General features: G+C 44.9%; 2 long non-coding RNA genes across 3 annotated transcripts in view; one reads left to right on the top strand and one right to left on the bottom strand.

The window, feature by feature from the left end:
- Positions 1-19,845, top strand: part of LOC137304724 (uncharacterized) — a 98,277-nt gene extending 78,432 nt beyond the window's left edge. For both annotated transcript variants that reach the window (XR_010958632.1, XR_010958631.1), the window contains exons 3-4: positions 13,357-13,478; positions 19,293-19,845. This is a non-coding gene — a long non-coding RNA (uncharacterized lncRNA). The remainder of the gene's footprint in view (positions 1-13,356; positions 13,479-19,292) is intronic.
- LOC137304725 (uncharacterized) overlaps positions 17,237-21,967 on the bottom strand; it is a 153,702-nt gene continuing 148,971 nt past the window's right edge. The window contains exon 3 of the long non-coding RNA XR_010958633.1: positions 17,237-17,504. This is a non-coding gene — a long non-coding RNA (uncharacterized lncRNA). The remainder of the gene's footprint in view (positions 17,505-21,967) is intronic.

Here is a 21,967-nt window from a genome sequence, read left to right as displayed (position 1 = left end):
AAAACCTTGTGTAGGGCATGCACTTCCTGCCCACAAACCTTACTTCCTGTTGTCACAACCTCTGGTCATGCTTTTGTGCCAATACTTACAATTGGAAATTGTGATGTCAACATCTCCCAATCAATTTTTCAATGTCAACTGTCACAATGCAATTGCAGGCTCTGGCCACTAAGTGGCCCTGTGGAGGGAGTTTCTGACATTTCTCCCCCAACTCCATCGCCATCTTGCACATAAGAAAACATATTCATCAACTGACTGTGGGTGATACCATCGAAAATTTACTAGTATGTTATAAAATCATAAATTCATTTATAAAGAAGTGTTTTATGAATTCATTACATGAACTACACGTAAAAATCCTTTCCCTTTACTGTTTCACAGTTTTAAATTCGAGATGAGGATATTGAATTATAGGATTCCAGTAATACTCACCATCTTTGGCCAGCTTTCCTCTGTAAATCTGCTCAATACTGAGGGCACTGTTCTTCCCTGACAATATCAGATGTACTGCAGCAAGTAGACTGGAAGTTTGAAGCAGAGTTTTGCAGGTATGTGGGAGGAACGTCTCTCTATTTATGGCCAGTCTGTGGATTTAAACAGAAAAAATGCCTTCTTTCTAAAAGCTGATCTACAATTTCTAAAAGGAGGACATTAAACTGTAAGTACAGAGGCCCTGCCTGCCCACTCAGGAGGATATAAAAGATCCCATGACACCATTCGAAGAAGAGCAGAGGAGTTCCTGCTCTGGTAATATTTGTCCCTTCCTCTTCCTTTACCCTCCCAACCTTTCCCTGGCTCTGTACTCTCTTAAAAACTGTTAAATCTTTCACTTCTTCCAGTTCTGATAAAAGGCCGTCAACCTGAAATGCTATCTCTGTCTCTTTCTCCACAGGTGCTGCCTGACTTGCTGAGTATTTCCAGCATTTTCTGTTTTTATTTCAGATTCCCAGCATCCGCAGTATTTTGCTTTTGATTCGCTAAAAAAAATGGTTACCTGATCATTTGTCGCATTGCTGTTTGTGGGACCTTGCTGTGCGCAAATGCGTTTCCCTACATTACAAGACTTCTGAATGATACCAGGGCTTAGGGGGTTAAATTATGAGGACAGGTTGCATAAACTTGGCTTGTATTCAGTACAGAAGATTGAGGGGTGATCTGATCGAGGTGTTTAAAATATTAAAAGCATTCAATAGGGCAGATACAGAAAATCTATTTCTTCTGGTGGGAGAATCAAGAACTAGAGGACATCATCTTAAAACTAGAGCCAGGTCATTCAGGAGTGAAATCAGGAAGAATTTTTTCACACAAAGGGGAGTAGAAATCTGGAAAGCTTTCCCCCTAATGGCTGTGGATGGTGGGGGACAATTGGAGCTTTCAAGACTGAGATCGATAGATTTTTTTTGGGTGAGGGTATCGAGGGATATGGAGCAAAGGCGAGTAAATGAAGTTGAGGTACAGATCAGCCAAGATCTAATTGAATGGCGGAACAGGCTCGAGGGGCTGAATGGCCTCCTCCTGTTCCTAAGTTCCTAAAGTACCTCATTTGGAATGTCCTGAATTTTATCCAAGGTGCTATAGAGATGCACGTTGTCAATTGAAGGGTTAAAATCAGCGACATAGCTAAACAGAAGGGATTTTGTGGTTCTAGTGGTTAGCAATGACTGCTCTGCTTTCTCTATTGGAACGTAGTTATTTGAAAGCTTTTAAGTGTATGGACCTGTTCATTTGTATCAAGGCAACATTTTCCATTCAGCCCAATCTTAGTCTCTACTGCAGTTTTAGTCTCGGTAGATAAAATATTAAATACAGTAAAAGCAATTTAATGTCTGGAATTGGAGCATATTGTTAAATATTTTAAAAACTACCGTGTTCCTGAAAATGTTATTTAATCAATTTCTATGAATAAAAATAAAACATCTGACCACATAATTGAAACAATTCAAAACATTTTTTCAAAATCCACATAAATTTAGAAACATTAAAAATCTATGCATTTTTTATTTATGCTCCTTACAGCTAATTTTACACTGTGTTTTAAAGGTGCAGTGCCCTAAAATAAGGAATGTTAAGTGTTTTGGCCTGAACAGTTCCATTAACAAAGACATAGGTAGGAGTCGTGAATCAGGTACAATCTCAAATTCAATGTGAAGCCAATTGTGGGGAGTTAGATGGAAAGTTTTATACTGTGTGATCTGATATGCCTGTATGATGTTTGCTGTGTGGTATATTAAGTTTAGTGTGTGTTACTTGGTGTGTATGTGTGCAATGCATGGTTACAGTGTGTTGGTGTGTGTGCAATGCATGGATATAAAGGGCTAGAAATTGGGCTATCTAGCACCCGTTGTTTCGGCACTACGCGGCCTGCTGAACATCCAAGATGGCGGCTTGGCAGTTCACGCACGTTGCCAGCGTGACGTACGCCGGACGCCATCTTGGTATAGGTATTGGCACAGGCGCAAATACTGAATGTCGGCAGCATGTAAAGGAAGGAAAAAATGGATACAATCAGTGTGCAACGCTGATTTAATGTGATAGATACTATTTTGGAACTTAACACTCAATTCAATGCACAGTTTTAACCCCGACCATCTGAACATGTCTTAGAGTGCCTGGAGGACCCCCACCAGCACTATTTAAAGGGACCATGCAGGATTTACAGGTTAGTGGCTGAATTATTGCTTCTGGCTGCCGAGACATTTGTAACTGTTTTTGGAGGTCTCCTATACTTGAATATTAGGACTAGGGGACATAGCCTAACATTTAGAGCCAAGACCTGCAGGAGTGAAGTCAGGAAACACTGCTACATGCAAAGGGTGGGAGAAGTTTGGAACGCTCTTCTGCAAATGGCAGCTGATGCTAGCTCAATTGTGAATTCTAAATCTGAGATTGATAGGTTTCTGTGAACCAAGGGTATTAAGGGATATGGGGCTAAGGCAGGTATATGGAATTAGATCACAGGTCCGCCATGATCTCATTGAATGGCGGAACAGGCTCGAGGGGCTAAGTGCCACTGCCACTTGCTGCCTCCTGATATGAGCCACCATCTCCTGCAAGAAAGCGGGATGTGTGCCTGTCATGGTTGAATAGCTGCCAGTGTGTGTGGCCTGTGAGTTGTGGGTGAGCGGCTTGCAACAGTGATAATGTGTTAGGGTGAGAGGAAGCATCTGATTGGAAGAGTTTGTTGGTATGTGGGGGATGGGGGGTTTAGTGCGTGGTGCAGTTGGTAGGAGACGCCACTTGACAGTTGACCTCACTCACCTTGACCACTCATGTCAAAGCATTGAACTTCTTCCTGCACTGCATCCATATTCATGATGCTGAGCGCCTGGCATTGACTTCGTCCTCCACTGGCTCCCACTGCCTTTTGGGTATGTGTCTGGAGGGCCTCTTCCCCCCCCCCCCACCATGGATATAGGATGTCCCTCCTTCTGTCCACCTCTTGCACCAAGTCCTCCAGTGCATCAGCTGAGAACCTTGGTGCACGCACTCTCGCAGGCCTGGTACAAACTCAGATCGGCAGATTGGTGAGGTCTGGAGTGCAGATTGGGGGATGTGGGATTTAGTAGTGCACAACCTTTATTTAATGTTTTAACATAACTCATCAGTGTGTAAACATAGGGACGGGAGCTGCATCTGTGTTTTACGTGTGTGATATCTGATCTCTGTTCAGACTCCGCGCAGATAGCAGACTGTTATTTTTAGCAAATAACAGGTACCGGCTACCTTTAAGAGATTTTAAGAGACAGCCTTTAAGAGATTAGGACTCCCCCCTACTGGTGGAAAGTGCGAATTGCATTGAATCCTCGCATTAATGCTGATTTCCAGCACAGATTGCAGGTAAGTCCTCAGGCCTCATGAAAGTCACGTCCTGCCTGCGCAGGGGCCATTGAGCGCGGGGTAGTAGCGGATCGTGCTACCCCCGCCCAATAATAGGCCTTATCGAATTTTTTTTTTTCCCCCAGCGTGTTGGTGTGTGTGCAGTGCGTGTATACAGTGGTAGGAAGAATAAAGAGGCCACATACTGCTTGGATAATAAGAGTCTAAATGGGATAGAGGGGCAAAGGCATCAAGGGGTACAGATACACAAATCACTAAAAGTAGCAACGCAGGTTAATATAAAAGCAAACCAAGCACTGGGGTTCATTTCTAGAGGGATAGAATTGAAAAGCAGAGAAGTTATATTAAACTTGTATAGAATCTTGGTTAGATCACACTTGGAGTACTGTGCACAGTTCTGGTCTCTATATTATAAAATGAATATAGAGGTACTGGCGAAGATGCAAAAAAGATTCACAAGGATGGTACCAGAAATGAGAGGTTACACCTATCAGGAAAGATGGAACAGGCTGGGGCTGTATTATCGAGAAAAGACTGAGGAATGACCTGATAAAGATCTTTAAAATTATGAAGGGGTTTGATAGGGTAGACGTAGGGAAGATGTTTCCTCTTGTGGGGGAGACCAGAACTAGGGGCCATAAATATAAGAGAGTCACTAATAAATCCAATAGGGAATTCAGGAAAAGCTTCTTTACCCAAAGATTGGTAAGAATGTGGAAGTTGCTACCTCAAGGAATAGTTGAGGCAAATAGGATAGATGCATTTAAGGGGAAGTTAGATAAACACATGGAGAAAGGAATAGAAGGACATGCTGATGGGGGTAGATGAAGAGGGGTGGGAGGAGGCTCATGTGGAGCATAAACACCGGGATTGACCAGTTGGGCCGAATGGCCTGTTTCTGTGCCGTGTATTCTATGTAATTCTATGTAGTGTGTTGATGTGTGTATAAGTAAACATAAGAACACAAGAAATCTGGGCAGGAGTGGGCCATACGGCCCCTCGAGCCTGCTCCGCCATTCAATAAGATCATGGCTGATCTTCGACCTCAACTCCATTTTCCCACCCGATCCCCATATCCCTTGATTCCCCTAGAGTCCAAAAATCTATCCATCTCAGCCTTGAATATACTCAACGACTCAGCATCCACAGCCCTCTGGGGTAGAGAATTCCAAAGATTCACAACCCTCTGAGTGAAGAAATTCCTCCTCATCTCAGTCTTGAACGGCCGACCCCTTATCCTGAGTATGCCCTCTAGTACTAGACTCTCCAGCCAGGGGAAACAGCCTCTCAGCATCTTCAGGACAAGTGATGTGTGAAGCTTCTCTGCTGCAAATTCCATACAAAGTTCCCATATTGACAGGGAATGTTGAGGGGTAGCTACAGGGCTGCAGGAGTGGTCCCTCGTCATAACGGAGACCAACCTCAGTCTGATCGGCACGAGCTCTACTCATCCGTGCTTCAGTGCATGTGCAGGGCACTGCTCCATCACTGGGTACCTTTTAATGTTAGGGGAGACTGAGTAATAGACCAGTTGGGCATTTTTAAAGCGTGGTATTAAAAGGTGGAGTTATACTGCAGATGGTGCGAACTCAGACCGATGTAAGACGGCCCCTTTGAGGGGATCGCACACCATTTGGATTCAGTGAACTCAGGTGTGATGCCTGACACACATCACCACTTCTCATGTCGATATATACCTGACGCTGCTTTGCCTTGACAGTGCATTCCCATTTAAGGAAGGGATTGTACTAATTTGGTTGTCTGTTGGCTGGTGTTGTGCAATTTTATATTGCCGGACTTTTTAATCAACAAGAGATACGGTACTGGTAGCTTGAAAACTCAAGTAGCTGAACTGAATTCCCACCCACGAACTCCTAGACTCAGTCACTCATCTCCAGCTTGCCTCATTTGGGCAATGGTCTATCAGCTCTCACCAGACTGTGAAGGGAACGTGATGCACCACAGAGTTGGTTCATTCTTGCGAGAGAGAGGATTGCAGTTTGTGCTAACCGTTTCCAGGGCACCGTTCCTCGTTAGACTGTATCCCGAAATATTATTTTCGGAGAAAAATCGATCTAATGAGTCAACACCACCTCCTTCCATCGTCTCCGTAGGGAACATGTTCCATAGATTGACCACCCGCCCGCTGAACTAATGGGTAATTTGAACCTAACTCACTGGGCGGGAAACCCATGGGATCGGGTGGAACTCCAGTCTTACGCCCAAATTACATCGCTCTCAATTGAGATGAGGCGGGGAGTAAAACCAGCTTTGCACCCTATCCCATCAGTCTCCCGACAGGCAGACTAGGTTAAAATCGCCCTCGATGTTTCCGCAGATTAGTTTCGAGTTTACTCCCGTTCAAGCACAGGCCGTGTCCTCTGGTTTCCATGATGTCCATGATTAATACATCGTTGGCCCATCCTCGGCCTCTGGGCCCGGGCATTGGGAAATGAAAACATGCGCCCATCCACCTGAGATCCAGCGATATTTGGTGCAGGGAGGAGTTGGAAACCATAATCTCAGGCTGCTAAACGAAAGAGGTGACAACCAGTCGGCATCCAGGAGATCCTACAACAGTAGAGCAAGGGAAAGACTACACTGTAAACAATGTACGTTGACTGTGGAGGTTACACGATGGTTGAAATAATTCGCCTTTATACAATTATTTTTAAGTTTGAAGGCGGGTCTTCAAGAAGGAGAGGGAGGTGAAGAATGGGAGGGGTTTAGGGTAGAAATTCCAGAGCATGGGACCTAGGTGTCTGAAGGCACGGCTGCCTATGGCAGGGTGAAGGGAGGAAAGTTGCACTCGAGGCCAGAGTCGGATGGAGATTTCAAGGGGAGGTTAAAGCATTGTGGGGAGGGGGAGTTACAGAGATAGGGAGAGGCTCTTGAGGGATTTAAACACAAGCATTTAAAATTTGAGGTGTTGAGGGACTGGGAGCCAATGTAGGTCAGCACTGACAGGGATGATGGGGGAGCAGGACTTGGTATGGAATAGGATACGGGGCTGCAGAGTTCTGGATTAGCTGAAGTTTACAGACGGTGGAGGATGGGGGGGCCGGCCAGGAGTCCATTGGAGTAATCGAGCCCGGAGGTGACAAAGGCATGTTAGAGAGTTCCAGCGGTAGATGGGCTGAGCTAGCAGTGGAAGCAGGTGATTCGATGGAGTTGGAAGTAAACGGTCTTCATGATGGAGAGAATATGGGCTCCGAAGCTCAGCTCGGGATCAAGAGTGGTAAATACACACTAGGTTCTAAAGTGATAAGAGAACATAAATCACAAAACCAGAGAGAAATGTTATTACAATATTATCTGCAAGTTATGTCGTGCAATTGAAAGTTTCAGAAATAGAGCACCATTTCTCTTATGGGTGAGGTATTTGGAAAAACATGAATATTTTTCGTCTGGTGCCTCAGATACAAACTAAATCCAGATAAAAGGAAAGCTTTGTTCCACATTATACAGCACAATTACATTTTGACCCTCCCTCAATTTTACTTGATCCAAATGAACACTGTGTTTTTAATGGAGCTTTATTGGAATTCTTTCCATCCAAACAGTGCATTTGAAGAAGAAAGGGCTGGCAAGTTCAGATCCTGCCGTTGATATGAACCGCAGCGATCGGACGGTAATGCTCCTTCGACCAGAAACCCGAGCTCCGCACTGTTTCTCCTCCTCACCAGCGGGTCTGATAACATATCTGAAATTCCCCTTGGTGGAGTCACTGGATCAATAATGTGTTAAATGTCATGTAACACCAATTTTATCCAGCATGTTTCTGCCTTTTATAGGTATCTAACTAGTGTTGTGCCTTCTCTCAGTTTGCCAGTCAACGCTATGATGTTAAACAGGCTGTGACATTCAGGGTCCTGCAGCAACATAAGGAAACCCAAATTAGAAAGAAAACCAAAGGTTTCAGTTGGGTCCAGCGTTGCTGGTCGCACGCAGTGCTGGGCCGGGAATTCCACCCTGATTTGCTAATCTTAGTCTGAGGAGTGCAGGGATATTGGTCAGTGTGCACTTGTCTTACGTACTTGGCAAAGGGGCCATTTCAAGATCAGCAGGACCAACTAGGGTTGCCAACTCTGGTTGGGCATATTCCTGGAGGTTTCATCACATGACCTCCTGCCTCCTTCCGCCCCGCCCCCACGCTCCCGCCATTGGCCGCCCGACATGTCCATCCTCATGATGCCCCGCCTCCTTCCTGCACCAATCGGAAAGTGAATAGACTCTTCATTCCCCGATTGGACGATTTTTGGTTGTCAGTCAAACAGCCTTTTTTCTGCCCATGTCTAATATTTTAATAATTAATAAGTGAAAGTGTTCAAAGAAAATTTTTTAAAAGCACAATTTTTTTTAACGCCCGGGCGTTTGCTCGCAGCAGTTGTCTTCAATCCCTGTAGACTCCAGGGCAATCCTGGAGGGTTGGCGACCCTACTGCCAACAGGTCTACTGACCATTCTCTCAGTTAGAGATTAGCCCATTACAAACAGCAGGGCAAGAACCAGGGCCTGATTCTTACTATTCAGGAACAATATGGACACACGTCGTCAAGGTTTCAGGTACAAGCTTCCCTCCCGTTCCATCCCCCCCTCATCCCAACTCTTCCTTCCGAGCATAGAAGTCTGCCAAATTCACAAGAGAAAATAAGACCACTACAGATGGCTGACTCCCTGACGTTCAGACATGAACCATTCAAAAGTAAATAGGAAATAAAGAAATTTCTCAATGTCTTTCTTTGTTGAGGCTTTAGTCACAGATATCAACCATTTAACTCCGACAAAGCATCTGCCCAAAATAATTCAAACGGGGCAAAATGGAGTTATTCAGGAAATTAATGTGAAATTATACGATTCAGGTCACTGGCAATGCTTTTTTCCTGTTAGAAACATAGAAAATATAGAAAATAGGAGCAAGAGTAGGCCATTCGGCCCTTTGAGCTTGCTCCGCCATTCAAAGTGAGTGTCTAACTCAGTCCCCCTGTTCCCGCTTTTTCCCCATATCCCTTGATCCCTTTAGCATTAGGAAATATATCTATCTCCTTCTTGAATACATCTAATGACTTGGCCTCCACTGCCTTCTGTGGTAGAGAATTCCACAGGTTCACCACCCTCTGAGTGAAGAAATTTCTCCTCATCTCGGTTCTAAATGGCATACCCCGTATCCTGAGACTGTGACCCCTGGTTCTGGACTCCCCAGCCATCGGGAACATCCTCCCTGCATCTAGTCTGTCTAGTCCTGTTAGAATTTTAGATGTTTCGATGAGATCACCTCTCATTCTTCTAAACTCTAGTGGATATAGGCCTAGTTGACCCGATCTCTCCTCATACGTCAGTCCTGCCATCCCAGGTAAAACCACAGTGTTAATCTTGCCATTTGTTTGTTTATTTCAGTAGCGATTAATAAAAATGCTAATTACTTCACTTTTCTGCTTTGGTTTGGATCTGTAAGATTTTGTTAGAGTTTTAAGCGGAAACCTGGTCAATCAGGATTCGCCTGTAATAATGCTCATTTTGTGCATCTCAAGCGGCTTAACGGCCACTTAACCAGTCAAGTGACATTAAGGCCTAAAGATGCTGATCCAGCCCCGGAGAGCTGGAACCTGTTAGAAAGTGAGGTCAGCAGTCAATTTGTACAGGCCTGATTCACTGACACATCCATTCCTGGCAGACGAAAGATCAATTTATAGACACATGACCTAAGAGCCAAAGTATTCGCTCTTGTGTGCAGTAAACCTCCGAGTTTTGTAATCAGAAACAAAAGGGGGGGAACCAGGCGGGAAGCGTTAGGGAGATGCAGTGCGAGGAACGGTCTATTTTAATGGCCAGGCCTCTTAACATCCTGCTGGCCTGCTGCTCAGGTGGTTTTGAGACTACGAAGATCAGGCGGTCCAGAGGCCACCAGGCAACTCCATTGGGGGAGTTAGTGGGGGGGGGGTCCTGATGGATTTTCAGGTGGGGTGCAAGGGGAGGGGAAGTCTGGGGAGGCAGCAGCCCAAACTTTCTTTGTGGGGTGTGGAGGAGCACTCCTGCTCCTCTGGGCCTCACAAATATAACTTCTAAACTTACCTGACAGGTCCTCCCCTGTGGGTCCGCCAGATTTTACTGAGTGGAGTGTCCTTAGTGGGCCCTCCAATAAGTAGCCCGTTAAAATTGCATTGGGGTCGTGTCTAAGTGATGAGACATAAGAACATAAGAACATAAGAAATTGGAGCAGGAGTAGGCCAATCGGCCCCTCGAGCCTGCTCCGCCATTCAATAAGATCATGGCTGATCTGATCCCAACCACAAATCTAAAGAACACAAGAAGTAGGAGCAGGACCCGGCCACTCAGCCCCTGGGCCCGCTCCGCCACCCACAGGGCATTGACCGATCCGAACTCAGCTTCATGTCCAATTTCCTGCCCGCTCCCCATAACCCCTAATTCCCTTTACTTCTAGAAAACTGTCTATTTCTGTTTTAAATTTATTTAATGATGGAGCTTCCACAGCTTCCTGGGGCAGCAAATTCCACAGACCTACCACCCTCTGAGTGAAGAAGTTTCTCCTCATCTCAGTTTTGAAAGAGCAGCCCCTTATTCTAAGATTATGCCCCCTAGTTCTAGTTTCACCCATCTTTGGGAACATCCTTACCGCATCCACCCGATCAAGCCCCTTCACAATCTTATATGTTTCAATAAGATCGCCTCTCATTCTTCTGAACTCCAATGAGTAGAGTCCCAATCTACTCAACCTCTCCTCATATGTAAGATTTTGTTTACATTTATTTACGAGGCTCCTGCTTGAGTCAGGTGGATGTAAAAAGTCCCATGGCACTATTTGAGAAAAGAGCTTCTCCCCAGTGTCCTGGCCAACATTTATCCCTCAAACAACATCTAAAAAAAATCAAATTATCTGGTCATTTATCTCATTACTGTTCGTGCGATCCTGGGCGTTCAGGACTGCTGAATTCGCTGTCTAATGTCGAAATTTTTATGTTTTGGGGCAAGGTTGGTCATTGTTTCTGTCACACCCTTCCATAGGTCACGATGGAAATGGGCACCATGGATTGATATCTCTGTAGATCATTGTCAAATGGTTAAATGGCAGGAAATAATCAGATGGGCACCAAGTTTCAAAGACATAATGGCCCAGAAATTTGGGCACGCCTAGTTTGGGAGCATGGGGTGGGGTTCGGGGCGGAGGGTACATTCCCTGTGCTTGGATGGTGAGGCCCGAGGCTCCCCAGATATCGGGCCTCAGGTCTCATTATAATGGAGCCGGCAGGGCGATTTAAGCTCACCGACGAAGAGGGGTGTGAGGTCGGGCCGCTGAGAGGGTTACGGGGGCACTCAGATAAGTTGGTCCAGGATCGGGCCCTGCTCCTCCCGGTTCCGCATTCAGGCAAGTTACTTACCATCTTGGTTGGGCCTAGCTGATCCCCGGGCCTGGTTTCCATGAGTGTAGCCGACGCTGGCACCGGCTGCCTCAGGGTGAACCAAGCTCGGAGAGGAGGCCTCAAACAGACTTTAGGAACCTTGTCTGCCTATGCAAAGGGGCTAACTCCTGTTTCAGGCGTGGGTAATGGATGGCCTTACCCAATATGGCGGGTGGTGCACTTCCAGCCAAAAACAGGCACTGCACGGACCAATTTCTAGGCCAATACATCTTGTGGTTAAGACGATATTGATAAGATATTCTTGGTTTGGATTCATGGTAGTTCACATCGTCCAAATTTCTTGATCCCTCATTGCCTTGCAATCTCCTGTCTTTGTGATACACTGTATGTAAAACATGCCTAAATATCCATGATCCTGTATGAAATCACTACTGAATATTGTAAAACAGAGTATGAACCAAAGTTGCTACCTAACGGGGAATCATTGCTATATTTACTGAGGGAAAGCCTAGAAGATCTGGGTGTTACAGTGGTATTCCCATAGGGGCAACTGGGGAGAGCCATGCTTGCAGGGAGAGCATTTTTATTTATGTTTATGTATCCAGGATGACAATAAGGCCATCACGGCCAGATGTGGTCACGGCCAGATGTGGTCACGCCCATCTTTTGGCTGATGTTATGCCCGTGTACCAACCATCCCTTCTCCCACTTCCTGGGAGATGCAAAAACCCAGGGACCTGGATCAGTTCGGGAGTTTCGCCCCTTAAAAAAATTCCTCTCCCACCCCACCTGGGTGACCAGGGATCCCCGGGAGTGCCCGGATCCACACTCTATTTTCCAGAAACTTCGGAAATCACAGCTGGAAAACTATGGGTTGCACATCTCAATTTCCCAAGGTGCACTCCTCACAAACATGGCGCCTCACTGGGCCGCGCTCAGTCACCGAAACGGCCCTAATATTATTTTGAAACATAAACGCAGAACGATACCGCGGCTTAGAGGGTTAAGTTATGGGACAGTTTGCCCAAACTTGGCTTGTGTTCTCTTGAGGATAGAAGACAGAGGGGTGATCTGATCGAGCTGTTTAAAACGTTAAAAGGATTTGTTAGGATAGATGCTACTATTTCCTCTGTTGGGGAAATCAAGAACAAGGAGGCATTACCTTAAAATTAGAGCTAGGCCATTCAGGAGGGAAATCAGGAAGATCTTCTTCACACAAAGGGTAGTGGAAATCTGAAACTCTCCCCCCCAAAAGGACAATTGGAGATTTCAAGACTGAGATCGATAGATTTTTGTTGGGGTATCTTGGGATATGGAGCAAAGGCAGGAGTTGAGGTACAGATCAGTCATGATCTAATTGAAAAGCAGAACAGGCCTGAGGGGCTGAATGGCCTCCTCCTGTTCCTATGTTCCTATCATCATGTCATACGTTTACCAACACAAGTCCACGGTCTTCTTAATAGTGTTAGCGAACGATGATGCCCCTTTAAATATTTCAACCCTGTGAATAGACTGTTTGCAGCAGCTCTGTGTTTATTTCCCCCAAAAGTGTTAGTTCCACCCTCGGAGATCACAGAAGTCTGGAATGTGTGATCTTCACTGCTACAAGAAAGGGAGACAGTTCTGAGCTTTCAACATGCAAAGCACTGGCTTTACTTATGACAGACTGTGTGTGAGCAACACAGCGATGAACACTGCTTGGATCTGAGAATCAAACTATAAAACATTTAAATTGTAAATCCATTTTTTTTTTGCTGTGGAACTATTTTGGCAAGGACTCGATCGCAAATTAGATGAGATTTCAGGTTTTTAATTTCCAGCAGAGAAAGTAAATTTAAATATTCATTGATTAAGTGCTACAAAAGACACTCGTAAAGGTCACATATTTAAATAAAGAATCATTGCCAAAATATTACAGATTGCTTAAAAATTTGCCTTGTGCTAGAAACCTTGAAAAGACATTACTCATTTAATTATCATAATTGAAAACCCATTAGAGATTCTGTTGTGCAGTTAATAAAGTTCTGTCTTTCAGTTTGAAATATCAGGATGGATTTTACAACATGGCGAACGGTGTAAATGATATTAAGAGTAAGCTGTCTGACATGTACTCCAACTCCAGCAATATCCTCTTTCACCAGGCTGAGACCGTCCTTCTGGATCAGATCCAATCTGAAGAAATATAGGAGAACCTTGTTATGTGCAAATACATGGGGACCGATAAAGAGATCTAGCTTCCAGCATGTGCCTGAGCTGAGATGCAGTGAGATATTTTCTTTTTCCAGTTGGCTATTTTATAACTCAGAAGTAATGATGATCCCATGTGCTATTGGATTACTTTCAGTTGTGAATGTGACCTGTGCTTCTTACTGCAAAAAGCAACTTTTTTTTTGTACGATGCAGGCATGTGATACAAATCGAAGGGGAATAGTGGGTTATTGTAATTACTCAAATGGGGATGCACAAACTCACTGTTCCTTGAATTACACCTTCCGGACATCATTTGGTGCATTTCCACCCTTATTCCAGCCGTTCCCTGCTCTCAATGAATGCACCTATCCAAATCGAAGTTAAAAACAGTGGATGTCCAAAGGGACTTCGGGGTTCAGGTACATAGATCATTGAAGTGTCATGAACAGGTGCAGAAAATAATCAATAAGGCTAATGGAATATATCTAGAGGACTAGAGTACAAGGGGGCAGAAGTTATGCTGCAGCTATACAAAACCCTGGTTAGACCGCACCTGGAGTACTGTGAGCAGTTCTGGGCACCGCACCTTCGGAAGGACATATTGGCCTTGGAGGGAGTGCAGCGTAGGTTTACTAGAATGATACCCGGACTTCAAGGGTTAAGTTACGAGGAGAGATTACATAAATTGGGGTTGTATTCTCTAGAGTTTCGAAGGTTAAGGGGTGATCTGATCGAAGTTTATAAGATATTAAGGGGAACAGATAGGGTGGATAGAGAGAAACTATTTCCGCTGGTTGGGGATTTTAGGAGTAGGGGGCACAGTCTAAAAATTAGAGCCAGACCTTTCAGGAGCGAGATTAGAAAACATTTCTACACACAAAGGGTGGTAGAAGTTTGGAACTCTCCTCCGCAAACGGCAATTGATACTAGCTCAATTGCTAAATTTAAATCTGAGATAGGTAGCTTTTTGGCAACCAAAGGTATTAAGGGATATGGGCCAAAGGCAGGTATATGGAGTTAGATCACAGATCAGCCATGATCTTATCAAATGGCAGAGCAGGCACGAGGGGCTGAATGGCCTACTCCTGTTCCTATGTTCCTATGTACATATAGCACAACCTTATTTATAGGCTGCACACATTAACCCAGAGAGTGGTTAGAATGTGGAACTTGCTACCACAAGGAGTAGTTGAGGCGAATAGCATAGATGTCTTTAAGGGGAAGCTAGATAAACACATGAGGGAGAAAGGAATAGAAGGATATGCTGATAGGGTGAGATGAAGTAGGGAGGGAGGAGGCTCGGGTGGAGCATCAACACTGGCATGGACCTGTTGGGCCGAATGGCCTGTTTTTGTGCTGTAAATTCTATGTAATTAAGATTTCTCTGCTTTATAAACAACCTGGGACCATTAAATGGTTCCCTGATAATCATTTGTTCCAGACTCAGAAATTGATATAATGATTTTGATTTGAAGTCTTCAACGTTTAGCTGAAGTTACATTATCTCACATTGTTAGATACGTTTTGATACGTGTAGAAAATGACTTGCACATAAGGAGTGATTGACAATCTGGCTCTGCCAACTGGGAGTGACGGGCACAGGAAGGGCACCATGGAAAATCCGTGGCCTGTGCGCCCATGCCCCACTGCCTGCGGGTGCTGCTCCCTGCGGGGAGTGGCACATCGTAGAGTCACCCCCATAGACTTGTCCTCAAATGGATGAGGATGTAATCAGAAGAAATATCGAGGGTGTTTAAGAAGGCGGAAGTCTGAGATAGATAGCTTTTTAGCAACCAAAGGTATTAAGCGCCAAAGGCAGGTATATGGAGTTAGATCGCAGATCAGCCATGATCTTATCAAATGGCGAAGCAGGCTCGAGGGGCTGAATGGCCTACTCCTGTTCCTATGTTCCTAAGTTACCCAATATTATCCCTCTCAAAACCCTTGTAATCTTGAAAACTTCTATTAGATTCTCCCTTCATCTTATCTATTCCGGTGAGAAAAACCCCAACATTTTCAGCCTTTCTTCATAACTATAACCTTTTAAATCTTGGTATTATTTTAGGAGAATCTTCTCATGTCCTTTTCCGTAGCTTCATCATCCCTCCTATAATGAGGTGCCCAGAACTGCACACAATTCTCCGACTGTGACCTAACCTATGTGTTGTACAAATTCAGCATTACCAGCAACTCTCTGTGTCTGGCAAGCAACGCAGTCCTGCACCTGACAGAGGCTCCTTGCCAAGCCCGGCTTTGGCCAGCACTGTTGAACTTGGCTCAGCAGCTGCAGTGACTCTGGTTCCAGCTTTGATTTTGGTGGGATCGGAGGCGAGATTTCCAGACGGAGCTCAGCTGAAGATTCTGACTGAATGACACGGGTTTCAGTTTTTTTTTTGCAATGAAATGCCGACGATCAGTTGAATAAACTTGCTGTTTGCAGCGAGTGCCTCTTTCTGTACGGTCGCGTGAGCTGAGTTCTCCTGCTGAGTTCTCCGTCCAAATTTAGCCCTTTTATTAGGTTCTGCAAAGCAGTGGAAGTGTCCAAGAATAGAGCAATGTCCATTTTGCTCACAGTGTCGGCAAGTAACACGTCTAGTTAAGTTTCAGTCACTATGCTTCACCCATAAAATCATCAGCACTGTCTGGGGGCGGGGATGGGAGGAAGCAGGGGAAAGGTCCAGTGTTCCACTTAACCATTTCATTGCTAAATTCCCGTGGAGACAGTTGCAAAAAGGGAATCTAATGGAAATTTGTGAAGGTGAATGACAAAATGTAGAAGTTGAGAAATATATAGAACTACTTTAAGAAGCAACATCAAAGTTTATTCTAAAACCACTAGGAGATCCAATTTGAGTGTATCTCTTAAAATAAACATCCTGCATCTGACACTGACAGCACCACTTAACTCTGTATCAGGACATTTCAGGAATGTGAACTGCATAAAGTGTTCAGAAATATTATTATTACTTGTGAATTGTACGCATAAGTCCGAGCTCAAGAGGGACAATTTGCAGCAAACATTTCCATTCATGTTACTCCTAATTATATTTTATACATTCCCTGTGATATGCTGCAAATAAAAACCAGTTGACCAGATTTTCTGCTTGAGCCAAAATTCAGCAGAAAGATGGAAAATTGCAGAAAATTGGAGTTCCCAGCTCAAATTTGCACATGTGGGCCAGCTGCCAGCATCGGGAACAACACTGATTGGGACTTAAAGGCCCGCAGCGGTTTAAAGGGGCAGCTCGGCATGGTCGGATACTTTGAGGAAGGCGTATCTCCAAGTTCTTGGTGCAGTGTTAAGGGGGCCGGCCACTCTGGCCACAAAAAAAAAACGGCCAGAAATGTTCAAACTCTTCTGACATTCAAAGTTGGCACTTTCCCAGTGTGGCATTTGAGCCATTTGTGATCCCCACTTGTGCCAGGATCTGGTCCTGGTATTCTGGTACGCCTACAGAAATGGCAGCTGCTTTCATTTTGCTAGTTCTGTGTCTCTTCCGGTGATGTTCACATGGAGAGGGTACAGATATATGTACAGTGGAATTTAGCAATGCAAAATAAAAAGAAGCAGAGCCCTGTCTGCACAGCGAATGTGTCCCTTGGGACCCAGAATTTCAAGCCTTAGGTTTTTACACGATTTTGTAAAGTGCCTGCTGTGGCCCCTTTAAATACGCTTCCACATTTTCTGTATGACCCAGCAATGCCAGATCCAACATAAACAACATGCATTTATACAACACCTTTAACATAGTAAAACATGCCAAGACGCTTCGCAGGAGCGTTATCAGACAAAATTTGACACCGAGCCATGTAAGGAGATATTAGGACAGGCTCGGTGAAAGAGATAGGTTTTAAGGAGCGTCTTAAAGGAGGAGGGAGAGGTAGAGAGGCGGAGACATGTTTTGAGAAAAATTTCCGTTTGTCGTTTTAATTTTAGATTTGTGGTTCTTTGCCGTACATTCTGTCCACTTTTTCGGGTGATCCAGTCATTGCGAGTTCACTTCTGTTGTTGTCCAAAGACTTTTCTCTCCGTGACATCAATCTCCTTGGTGGTCTGATCACCATCTATCCAAGTGGTTGCTCCTGACATCCATGTCCCCTGTGGTTAAAAAGACTGATTATTTTTGTAGAGGCCCAACCCAAATTTAACATCCTGTTCCATGCAACTGCCACACACAAAAAAACATAGCAACCACCCCAAAAGCAACAGTAACCACACCAAAAACCATAGAAACCACCCGGAAAACCGGAGCAACCACCCCAAAAAACCATAGCAGCCATCCCACAAACCAAAGCATCCACTCCAAAAACTATAGCAACCAGCCCCAAAAAAACCATAGAAACCACCCCAAACGCCATAGCAACCACCCCAAAAACCATAGGAAGCCACCCGGAAAACCATAGCAACCACCCCGGAAACCATAGCAACCACCCCAAAAAACCATAGCAGCCATCCCACAAACCAAAGCATCCACCCCAAAAAACTATGGCAACCAGCCCCAAAAAAACCATAGCAGCCATCCAAAAAAACCCATAGCAACCACCCCAAAAACCATAGCAACCACCCCATAAACCATAGCAACCACCCCAAAAGACCGTAGCAGGCACCCCAAAAATCCATAACAATCACCCAGAAAAAGACACAGCCAGTACCCCAGAAAGAATCATAGAATCATAGAAAATTTACAGCACGGGAGGAGGCCATTCGGCCCATCATGTCCGCGCCAGCCGAAAATGAGCCACCCGGCCTAATCCCATAACAAAGCCCTAAAACCATAGCAACCACCCAAAAACCATAGCAACCGCCCAAAAAACTATAGCAACTACCCAAAAAAATCATAGCCTGCACCCTAGGAAACCATAGCAACCACCACAGAAAATGCAAAGGGATAAATACTACATGAAAACAGAGTTTAAAGGATGACTTTTCTACGTGCCCAGTCCCATTGCAGAGCCTCATCTGTGGGGAGCACATATCAGAAAATCGCACGTGTGCAGCCTGTGGTTTCCATCCATTGAAATTAACTGGCAAGTGGGAAATTTACTATTAAAACTTAATGAACATGAGGAAACTAAAATTGACTAGCTGGGTTTCCATGGTGATGCTCATGGACAATTTGTTTTTAAGTACATTTACTATAACGTACGTATTGTATTATTTATCTATTTCCTGCTATTCCATTGCTCACCTGCCTGAGCTACATAACTCAAAATCAAATGTTCACAGATTAAACTTTTCTCCATGTATCCCACCTCCCTCCCCAACTCCCAACACCCCTCCATCCCACCTGCCTTTAGCAGCAGTGGTACAACAACAACAGCAACTTGCATTTATATAGCGCCTTTAATGTCCCAGGGCGCTTCACAGGAGCGTAGTCAGAAAAAAATGATTCCGAGCCAAAGAAGGAGACATTAGAACAGGTGATCAAAAACTTGGTCATAGAGATAGGTTTTAAGGGGCATCTTAAAGGAGGAGAGAGATTTGGAGAGGCGGAGAGGTCTATGGAGGGAATTCCAGAGCTTGGGGTCCAGATGGCTGAAGGCACGGCCGCCAATGGTGGGGCGAAGGGAATCGGGGATGCGCAAGAGGCCAGAATTGGAGGGACGTAGAGATCTTGGAGGGTTGTCGGGCTGGAGGATGTTACAGAGATGGGCAGGGACGAGGACATGGAGGGATTTGAACGCAAGGATGAGAATTGCTGGGCTGAGACACACAGAGCCTCTGAAAGTCACTCAGCTCACGGTATTTCACCAAAAAGCAGTCCATCCCAATAAAAGTTGCTTAAGTCTCAATCGCGAAGAAATCCTGTTTTTGTCAATATTTCTCATGTCAACAATGCCACTTAATATTTTATAAAAATTTTTTTGTGTTTTATTTCAAATTCAGGAACCTCTATTTAATCCAAAGATAAAGGGCAACGATTTCGCCTTGGCTCCAGTGTATGTACTAGAAAGAAAGGGTCATATACATTTCTAATGTCTGAACTGTTAAATGTAAATGTTCTAACTTTCAATTCATTTCCTGGTTTTGCAACATCTGTATTGATATTAAAGCTGTAAATCTGGAGGTGATCAGAATTCTCTTTCTATGACGTCAGTAGCAAGGAACAATGGAAAATATTTGTTCGACGTGAATCCAGTCATTGGGAAAAAGTGACCCCCAAAAAAGTGGGGAGCAAATGGGGAGCCTCTACTGACCCCATCCCGTCTCCGCCTCAGACCTGAACCGTGTTAAATTACTGTACAAATACACACAACTCTTGTAAATGCCACATTAAAAATATGCACTAGTATTGTATCAGTGTGACAATGTATAGCAGTACTGTAAAAATGTGACCGTATGCACAAGTACTGTACCAGTGTGAGAATATACACCAGTACTGCATCAGTGCACACCCCAATATTATAACAGTATGAAAATAAACCAGAACTATATTGCTGAGAGGATTTGTTTGATTTATTGAAATAAACTGGAACGATCCCTGGCAATCGGGAAAGATCGCAGGTAGAAAGTGGGGGGATCGGCAGAGATTGTGGAGCATAAGGGGAGAGTTGGGCTGGCAGTTGGGAGTCTGGGAAAGATCGCAGGGCATAAGGCTTGGAATCGTGGGTTTGGAGGTGGGGTGGGGGCCCGAGGGTTGGCCGATCCTGGAAGAAGATATGCTTGAGAGGCCAGGGGGGGATGCACTCCTACTGGATCCGGCTGCTCCCTTCCCCATTTAGCTGTCGGGATTCGCGAGCCCTGGGAAACCCAGCCGGCCAGCGTTAAATTTAAATCAGGCTCCCAACTGCACTGCATGAAACCTGCCACCGTAAAAATGGAAACAGACGCATACGCAGTGGGTTGGGGTCGCATTACGCGATTTTCAAATTTTGAACCCTCCCCTGCCCGACACGGGGCAGGGTGGGTTAAAATTCCCCCCAACGATTCTGACAGAGGATCTCCACCAGAAAGGTCATTTTCTTTACACTGAAATTCCCGGCAATGTTTTTTATTTGAAACAGCGAAAAAATGGATCGACGAGCACTTTTTCGTAAAAGGGAGTTATTTTAGGTGACGCAAGGAACATAGAAGACATGACGACGCACGCAGGAAAGATCAGGCATCGGGTTGAAAGAGCAGCTATGAAGCCGCAAAATGCAGCGACGGAAAGGCAAGCAGATACAATATGCATGGCTAAACTCCAATTGCAAGCGTTATGGGGGCACTTAGTGGAGGGGATCGGACCCAATCTATTGCCTTCACCTGTGGCACTCTTCAATATATAGTAGAAAAAGTGCAAAATAAATTGATATAGAGTGGCCCGAGTCATCTAGGTACAGAATACTTGAACAGCATTAAAGCGATCGTGCGCATAGGGCTGTGTGTGACATTTATGTTGCCAGACGGCAAACCCACTTGTTGAAAAGAGGCAATGGATTCCGACTGGAACTGGGCTGGAAGATCATGGATATGAGGCAGTGAATGAGGAATATTCGGTAGAGGGGGGTTCATATTCTCCATAAACTCTCCAACAAATCAAGGGCCGATAACCTAATTTTGGGTTTTAGGCTAACCTTACTGATGTAACAGACTGGGGCCCTGGAGACATGTTCGATGGCGTGGTGTGCTAGTATCTCACAGTGCAACATCAAGCCTTGGATATCTGAGAGAGGCGGAGGGGATTGTCAGGTTTCAAAAAGGGAGCTGGATAGTTTTTGGCAAAAAGGAGCAATGAGGAGTGTAAGAGATATAGAGGGTGAAATTGGTCTTCGCAGTAGTACGAAATGAAGGCCATGGGTGTGGTCTAAATCGGGAGGCAGATTCGCTACGAGCCCCTTTCGCGATACTGGCAAAGGCTAATTTTACCCCCATAAGTTGCAAAATTAACAGTTTAGAGATATCTGCAAACACATGCTTAACATTTTCGTATAGTCTTCCACTGGGCTGTACTTTAGTGAGTGCGTTAACCCATTTAAAGTAAACCGGATTAACACCTCTGTTAAAACCGCAGACAGAGGAATCTGTGAACATGTTATGCCCATTAATGCCTCCAACTGTAATCTCGAGGCCATGGTGTGTCAGCTGTGACTCAGTGGTAGCACCCTTGTCTTTGAGTCAGTAAGTTGTGGGTTTAAGTCCCACTCCAGCGACTTGAGCACAAAATCTAGGCTGATGCTCCGGTGCAGAACTGAGGGGGTGCTGTACTGTCGGAGGTGCCGTCTTTCGGATGAGACGTCAAACCAAGGCCCTATCTGCCCTCCCATGGCACTATTTCCAAGAAGAGGAGGGTAATTCTCCTTGGTGTCCTGGCCAATATTTAACCATCAATCAGCAGCACGAAAACAGATTATTAGGTCATTATCACATTGCTGTTTGTGGGAGCTTGCTGTGCGCAAATTGGCTGCCAAGTTTCCTACATGACTATATGTTAAAGTACTTCATTGGCTGTAAAGCGCTTTGGGACGTCCTGAGGATGTGAAAGGTGCTATATAAATGCAAGTCTTTTTTGTTGTTGAATGTTGATACTGACCCTATGGACTTCCAGTCTTGTACATCCCTATACTCCCAAGGAGAATGAA

This window comes from Heptranchias perlo, chromosome 38 (genome assembly GCF_035084215.1).
Source record: "Heptranchias perlo isolate sHepPer1 chromosome 38, sHepPer1.hap1, whole genome shotgun sequence".
In the NCBI taxonomy this organism is placed as follows: domain Eukaryota; kingdom Metazoa; phylum Chordata; class Chondrichthyes; order Hexanchiformes; family Hexanchidae; genus Heptranchias; species Heptranchias perlo.
Note: the sequence above shows the minus strand (reverse complement) of the source record. Positions and strands in the feature narration are given on the sequence as shown.